The following is a 7,018-nucleotide window of genomic DNA, read 5'->3' as shown; positions in this document are numbered from 1 at the left end:
CTCCCCTTTCCTTTCTCCTCTTCTGAGAAAGAGTGTAGCCTTGCATTTAACAATCCTTCTGCTTTAGTCTCTCAAGTGCTAGGACCCAAGTGTTGACCCCCAGCCGGGCCTTATCTTTTGGATTTACAAACTTTTCAACCTTAGAGGTGAGCATTTTTTAGGACCCGCAGCCCAGGTTATGCAGTAGACACATTTTACTGTATTTGTTTCATCCCTTGGTGATTTTTTTTTTTTTTGTCATTAAGAAGTTAAAAAAAATTTTTTTTTGATATGACCCAAGCTGTTCTTCCTCACCTTCCATCCTTCCCTTTTTCTGTGCATAAGCACAGAACCAGGACCCTGACATCACCTGGGACCCTCCCCTGAGTGTACGCTTATGCTTTTGTAGATTTATAGAGTACAGCGTGGTTCTGCGCTGCTGTACTGTGTTCCACACTTTGCAAGCCACCGCCATTTTTCAGTGGATGTTCACCTGCTCTCTTCCTGCCTGGCTTCTCCTCAGGGCTCTCCACTTTAACTTTCGCTGTGTTGAGTCCTACTGTGGTCTCCTCTGCCATCTATGGATCCCCTCAGCACCGAGGAAATAGGTTGTTTCCAGATTTTCAGGACTGACTGCTCTTCCATAGTACTGCCGTGTGTGTGTGTGTGTGTGTGTGTGTGTGTGTGTGTGTGTCCCTGCTCCCTCTGTCTCTTCTTGTTCTTTTGTTCCTTTCTGTAGTTTTTGTTGGCCTCAAGCCTGCCATGTTCCCAATTCAGACTCTCCAAATACCAGAGTTATAGACACAGCCCATTGAGTATGGCTTCTCATCCTTTGGCTCTCTTTAAGGACTGTTTCCCCTGTAGCCTTCTGGGAGGCGTTGTCCCCACACAGTTGCCCCATACAGAGTCAGGGTTGGGAAAGGCACCCTCCTTGCTCTGTGCAGCTCCTTCTGAGCCTCCATCTCCCTTCCCTAAAAGCCTTGCCTCCTTGTGGGGCACTCAACTTCCTTTGTTGGTGACAATGACAGCTGCCAGCTCATGGTCACTCTCCTCTCCAGAGTTCTCTCTCATAGCATGTTTCCTGCTCCGCTCTCTTGGTTTCACAGCCCTGTCTCTTCCAGAGAACTTGGGCCTCATCTCCTCAGCCTCTCCTGCCCACAGCCATGCCCTCGACTATGTCGGCCCTGGTAACTGCTAGGACACATTCTCACCTTCAAACACCCCACCATCACCCCCATCTCAACCCTCCAGCTCGATGTCTCTGGCATCCAATTCCAGCCATCCAGCACCAAGGGACTGAATTGGTCCGCTGTCCCTGGCTCCACGCCATGTTGTTTTACCTTGTCCTGACTTCAGCTTCCCCGACTGTAAGTCTATACCTTCAATGTGCATTCATAACACCTACTGCTGTTTTCCCACTTCCTCCTGGAGAATCCAGGGCCCCAGGGAAGCCCCCATCTCCACCAGTTTTGCCCTGGTGCAGCTAAGCAGTGCTAGGGAGAAACTGAATCATGCCAAGTGCTGGTCAAGGTTACAGCCTCCCTTCATCCTCTGTGCTGGTCCAATCCCCATCACATTTCCCCAACCTGTGCATCTCCCTGGTATCCTCACAGGAAGCCAGAAGTAGGCGTTCCCAGTCCAGTGCCAGTCTCTTCCAGGTGCTGAGTTTAAAGTGGCTCTCCTGTGCTCCTCTGCTGAGCTCGGGCAGGAAAACACCATTTTGTGTGTGTGTGTGTGTGTGTGTGTGTGTGTGTGTACACGCACGCGCGCACATGCGTGTTGTGTTTCAGAGTGTGTAGGTGGATTTTCTGGTCCAGGCCTGAAAGCTGAGAGCATCTGCTCTGATCACGTTCAGTCACATGACCTTCCATCCCTGCAGGAGAGTCTGGGAAAGGACCCAAAGAGACAAGTGGTTTGGTGAGGGCCACACTGATTAGTGATGTGGCCAGGGAATGATGACACACATTTCACTCCAGACTTTGCTCCAGCCTGGGTCCCTAAAGCAAGACCCACCTGACTGCTTTTTATGTCTGAGGCCCCTGGAAGGCCAGCTGTCTTCCATGTTCCACCTGCCTCTTTTACCAATTGATGCATTGTGTGGGTTGCTGATTTGGCTTTGCAGTGTGTCATAAAAATAACAGATGTGTTAGAGCCTGCAGGGTGTGACCAGTGTACTAATGCCCCAAGTCCTAGATACAGCTGTCTCATCTCTACCACCAACTGGCAGTGGGCGTGGCTTGTGGGTTAGTGAGCCTTGCTGCCACCCAGGTTGTTTTGAGGATCGAGGACTTTTATGCTCTCTGTCACACACAATTCACAATAGCCATGGGGGCTGGCAGCATACGATAACCTTTGGAAAGACCCACGCCGGAGAGAAAGGCAACGATGCTGGGCCCAGGAAAGGCCCAGCTCAGTACCCAGACCTGAGGTGCCTAAAACTAGGTCAGGAGATGATAGCCTTCTGGAAGGGAAGCAGAAAAGGGAAGCAAAGAAAGGGAGAACCATCATGGTGTGAGAAGAAAGGAGAAAGCCCCAGATATTCATCCCTTGGTCCACGGTTCTTTCCAGAGCCTCTCCAAGCATGCACTGTCCTGGTCAGAGAATACATAAATAAAACTTAGGGAAAGAAATGACACGATCATTTCTGTAGCTGCACAGAAAGCCAACAAAAATCCCACCTCCCTCCACAGTAAAAGCCCTGAAGAAACCAGGGATGGAAGGAAGACAGCACAGTATCCCAGAAGCACGGGCTCAGCCAAGCCAGCAACACTACAGAGGCGTGACCTAAGATACTCTCAGGTCAGACTCAGACAGGGATGTCCATCCTCCTGTCCTATCGAGTGTAGTCCTTCAAGTCTTAGTTGGATCAATCAGAAAGAAATAAAAGGTTTATAGATAGGAAGTGAAGAAGTCCATTTACCTCTTTTTTACAACCCACAGCATCCTCCGGGGGAAATACCCTGACAGCTTCAAAGTACTCAGAGCTGATAAACATTTGTCATCCACGTCACAGATTAGGAAGTTGAGACACAAAGATAAGTATCTTTCCCATGGTCCAACAAGCTTACGGACAAGGAAATCAGGCCAAAATGATGCCACCGGCAGTAGGGGCCTAAATGGATAGAACACTGAGGAGTGAACCAAACCAAGAAGGTAAAATACCGCTGCAGTGAAGCCACAGAGGGCCTTGCTAGAACTTCTGTAATAGGAAACATACAGAGCCTAGAGAATGGGCCGTTTCTCCCTTCCTTCTGTGAGCATTTTGTATATGGCTAGTCTTCTCCCAGAGTGGACAGGTCCTGTGTTTGTAGGCATGCCTCCCCTCCCCCCCCAAGAGCGTGCAGCACTATGCCACTGGACACCCCCTTCCTAAGGGCACAGGATGGAAATGCAGGAATATGCTATGTCCTTCTGCTCTGTGAGACATATTTATGTGGTACCAGTTTGTATATGGTAAGCCTCTGATATTGCATGAACAAATTCTGTTTTATTAGCATACACCCCCAATTAATCCCACATATATATATATATATATATATATATATATATATATATATATAATGCAATAATAGGATTAGAGCCTGTTGAAGCAGCCGGACAGTGGTGTGAACATGCATGCATACACTCAACACACACACACACACACACACACACGCACACGCACACACACACACACACACACACGTTAATAAGAATCAAGGTGGAGAAATGGTTCAGCAATTAAGAGTATTTCTTCCAGCAGCCCAGGATTCGATTTCCAGCATCCCACGACAGCTTACAACTGACTGTAATTCCGGGAGCTCTGTTCCCCTCTTCTGACTTCTGTATGTTCTGCGTGCACATGGTACACAGACATATAAGGAGGCACAATACCCTTACACACAAGATTTTAAAAAAAATAATTAATTGAAATAAGAAAATCTCTGTCATTCATCAATCAATCAATCAATCAATCAGTCATGTTGTGGCAGTTCAAGTGAGAGTGGCTCCATATGTTTGAATATTTAGAATCCCATTGGTGGAACAGTTTGGGAAGGATTCGAAGGTGTGGCCTTGTTGGAGGAGGTGGCCAACATGCAGTACCTATGAGGTGGCACAGCTTGGAGCACACAGGGTTAAGGCACATCTAATTACCCTTGCCTCAAGAAAAGAGCCATGATTCAACTAGGAACATATACACAAAACCTGGGGAGGAGTAGCTTCAGCAATGATGCTAGTTCAGGGGACAACTTGGTAAGGTGTCCCTAGAAGCATATTACACATATGCATGAGCTGGCAGCGATTAGAATCGTTACACAGAAGAATTACATATACTGCCCTCCCCCCAGCCTTGAGCAGGCTGGCTCAGACCTTGTTTGCCACAGTAGGCTAGCTCACCTAGGGCAGAGTCTTACGACCTAAGTAAAGTCTTTTGTCTGCCACACATGCAGCTTCCTGCAAGAAGCTACCTGCTGAGCAGCTGAGCTGTTTTCCTGACAGATCCTGACAAAGTGTCCATGAGATCCTGGCATGGTGGGGGATGGGTTCCCCCCTTTAATAAGCTCAGACTCATGAGTAAACACTGGGCCATGATCAGAGAACTGTGTCTTGGCTCCTTATTTCTCTCGCCACCTTTCCCATCCAACCCTTTCCCATCCAACCCATTCCCATTCCTTTCAGGAACCCAGTAACCAGTGGTCACTGGCAACTACACTTCCCAAACAGTTCCACCAGCTGGGAACCAGGATTTCAAGTATGAGCTTATGGGGGCCATTCACATTTAAGCCATTACACATATTAATTTAGGTTTTACTTTTTAAATAGTTTTTAAAATTTAATTTACAATGACATCATCTTTCCCTTTCCTTCTTCCCTTCCATGAAATGTAATCCCCTTGCTCTCTCTCTCTTTATTTATTTATTTATTTATTTATTTATTTATTTATTTATTTTATGTAAGTACACTGTAGCTGTCTTCAAACACTCCAGAAGAGGGCGTCAGATCTTGTTACGGATGGTTATGAGCCACCATGTGGTTGCTGGGATTTGAACTCTGGAACTTCAGAAGAGCAGTCAGGCGCTCTTACCCACTGAGCCATCTCACCAGCCCCTGCTCTCTCTCTTTTTCTTTAATTGTTCATATATAAATAAGCATATATATAAATATATATATATATATTTATAAACTTATATGAACACATATATAAGTATATATTTATTGTATATTATATTGATATATTATATATCAATATACTATTATATATTATAATTATACATAATACATATAATTATTTCTGTGCATAGTATTATAATTATATATACCCTGCTCAGTGTGTAGAACGTTACTTGTATGTATATTATCTCATGGCTGTCCACTCACAGTATTGGAGAACCAGTTGCTGCGCTCTTTCCTGGGAAATACTATTTTTCCCACTCTCAGCCTTCTTTAGCTGGCTGCCTCTCTCTGGTTAGAGTGACACCTCGTGCCTTATGCCCCTCCCACTTCAGCATCTCTATTGGTGTCATTGCTGTTCAGGACGCGTTTAGGTAGTCATGGTGATGGTTAGCTTTTTCACCTTTGAAGCAAAATTTAGAATCGTTGGTTGAGAAGGGTGAATCTACCATATTGACAGAAATCAAAATTTTAGACCTTTTACAAATTTAGAGAGCTGTGCTATAATAATAACTACAAACAGAGCGATTGCTTTTCGCACAAGTGTATCTTATATTTACAATAGCAAAATACTGAGTCAAGGCAAAAAGGTACAGAACAATAGAGGGATTGCCTGAGAGGCAGATCTAGCAACTCTAGGCCTTTTTTGGTAAACCTCTTTTTTCCTATGCAGGATCACTTTAAAACAAACAAACAAACAAACAAAAAACTCTTTAAATATATTTTTGTTTAGTTTTGTTTTGTTTTATCATTTTTTCCAGGTGCTTTTCAAAATCTTTTTACAAAGGGTAGGCAGGGTTCCTAAAGTAGGGCCTGTCCATCTCAAGAGCTGGTTGGTCTCAGGGAGCTTAGCTAAGGGGACACTAAACAAAGCCATCATCAAGGTCCAACATAACCTGCAAGGATTCTTTTCAAGACAGGGTTTCCCTGTGTAGCCCTGGATGTCCTGGAACTTACTCTGTAGACCAGGCTGGCCTCGAACTCAGAAATCTGCCTGCCTCTGCCTCCCGAGTGCTGGGATTAAAGGCGTGCGCCACCACTGCCTGGCCCCTATAAGGATTCTATTGCTTGTATCAACTGTTTCCTCTCACAGCTGTGTGGATGGCGGCAGGTTCCCTTGTTAGATGGCCACATCCTCAGCCTGGTGAGGTGTCTCTCTGTCTCTCTTTATCTTCCTGAGGTGCAGCTATTGATGTGCTCTGAGTCCACGGGAAACCCAGACAAGCCCAAGAATTGTGAAGTCCACTGCAACTGGCAAAAGAGTCTTTTAGTGTTTCAAGTTCGAACTCGGATCGCCTGCCTTGTACTCAACGCATGAATGCCGGCAAGCGACCCTGAGTCCAGAAAACACCGGGTTTATATACAGTATAGTTAGGAGTCCCATGAATGTTCACAGAAAAGGGGAGTAGAGGGCTGTAATCATTTGGTGGAATGAAGCAGGGGGTGGGGGGTGGGGTAAATGGGTGTCTGTTCAGGGACTAATTTCATGGCCAGTCCTAACTGTCTGTGATCTGACCTCTGATTACCTTTTCTCCATGATTGAAAGACGAGGCCCTAGTCTCCCTTGAGCTTGTTATTTCTCTAAGGTCTCAAGGACAGGCACCTGGAGTCCTGATGCTTGTCAGGAGGAGGGTTGGTTTCTGGAGACACAAAGGTGGGAAGGATGTCTGGAGCTATCTCCTCAGAATGTCCTCATTAAGGGGACGTTTTACAGGTAGCGCCATTCTAACACTAGGGGAGGGACCAGGGAGAGGGAGCCCTGGGCTTGCTGCAGGAGGACGAAGCACAGAAACCAGCTGTCTGCTTATATTGCTTGCTGCGGGCTGGCGGGAGGACGGGAGCTTCTGGTGGGGGGGAGGGGGCAGGGAACACAGTACACAACAGGGAA

This window comes from Mus pahari, chromosome 20 (genome assembly GCF_900095145.1).
Source record: "Mus pahari chromosome 20, PAHARI_EIJ_v1.1, whole genome shotgun sequence".
In the NCBI taxonomy this organism is placed as follows: domain Eukaryota; kingdom Metazoa; phylum Chordata; class Mammalia; order Rodentia; family Muridae; genus Mus; species Mus pahari.
The sequence above is the reverse complement of the archived record's forward strand: the minus strand, read 5'-3'. Positions refer to the sequence as shown.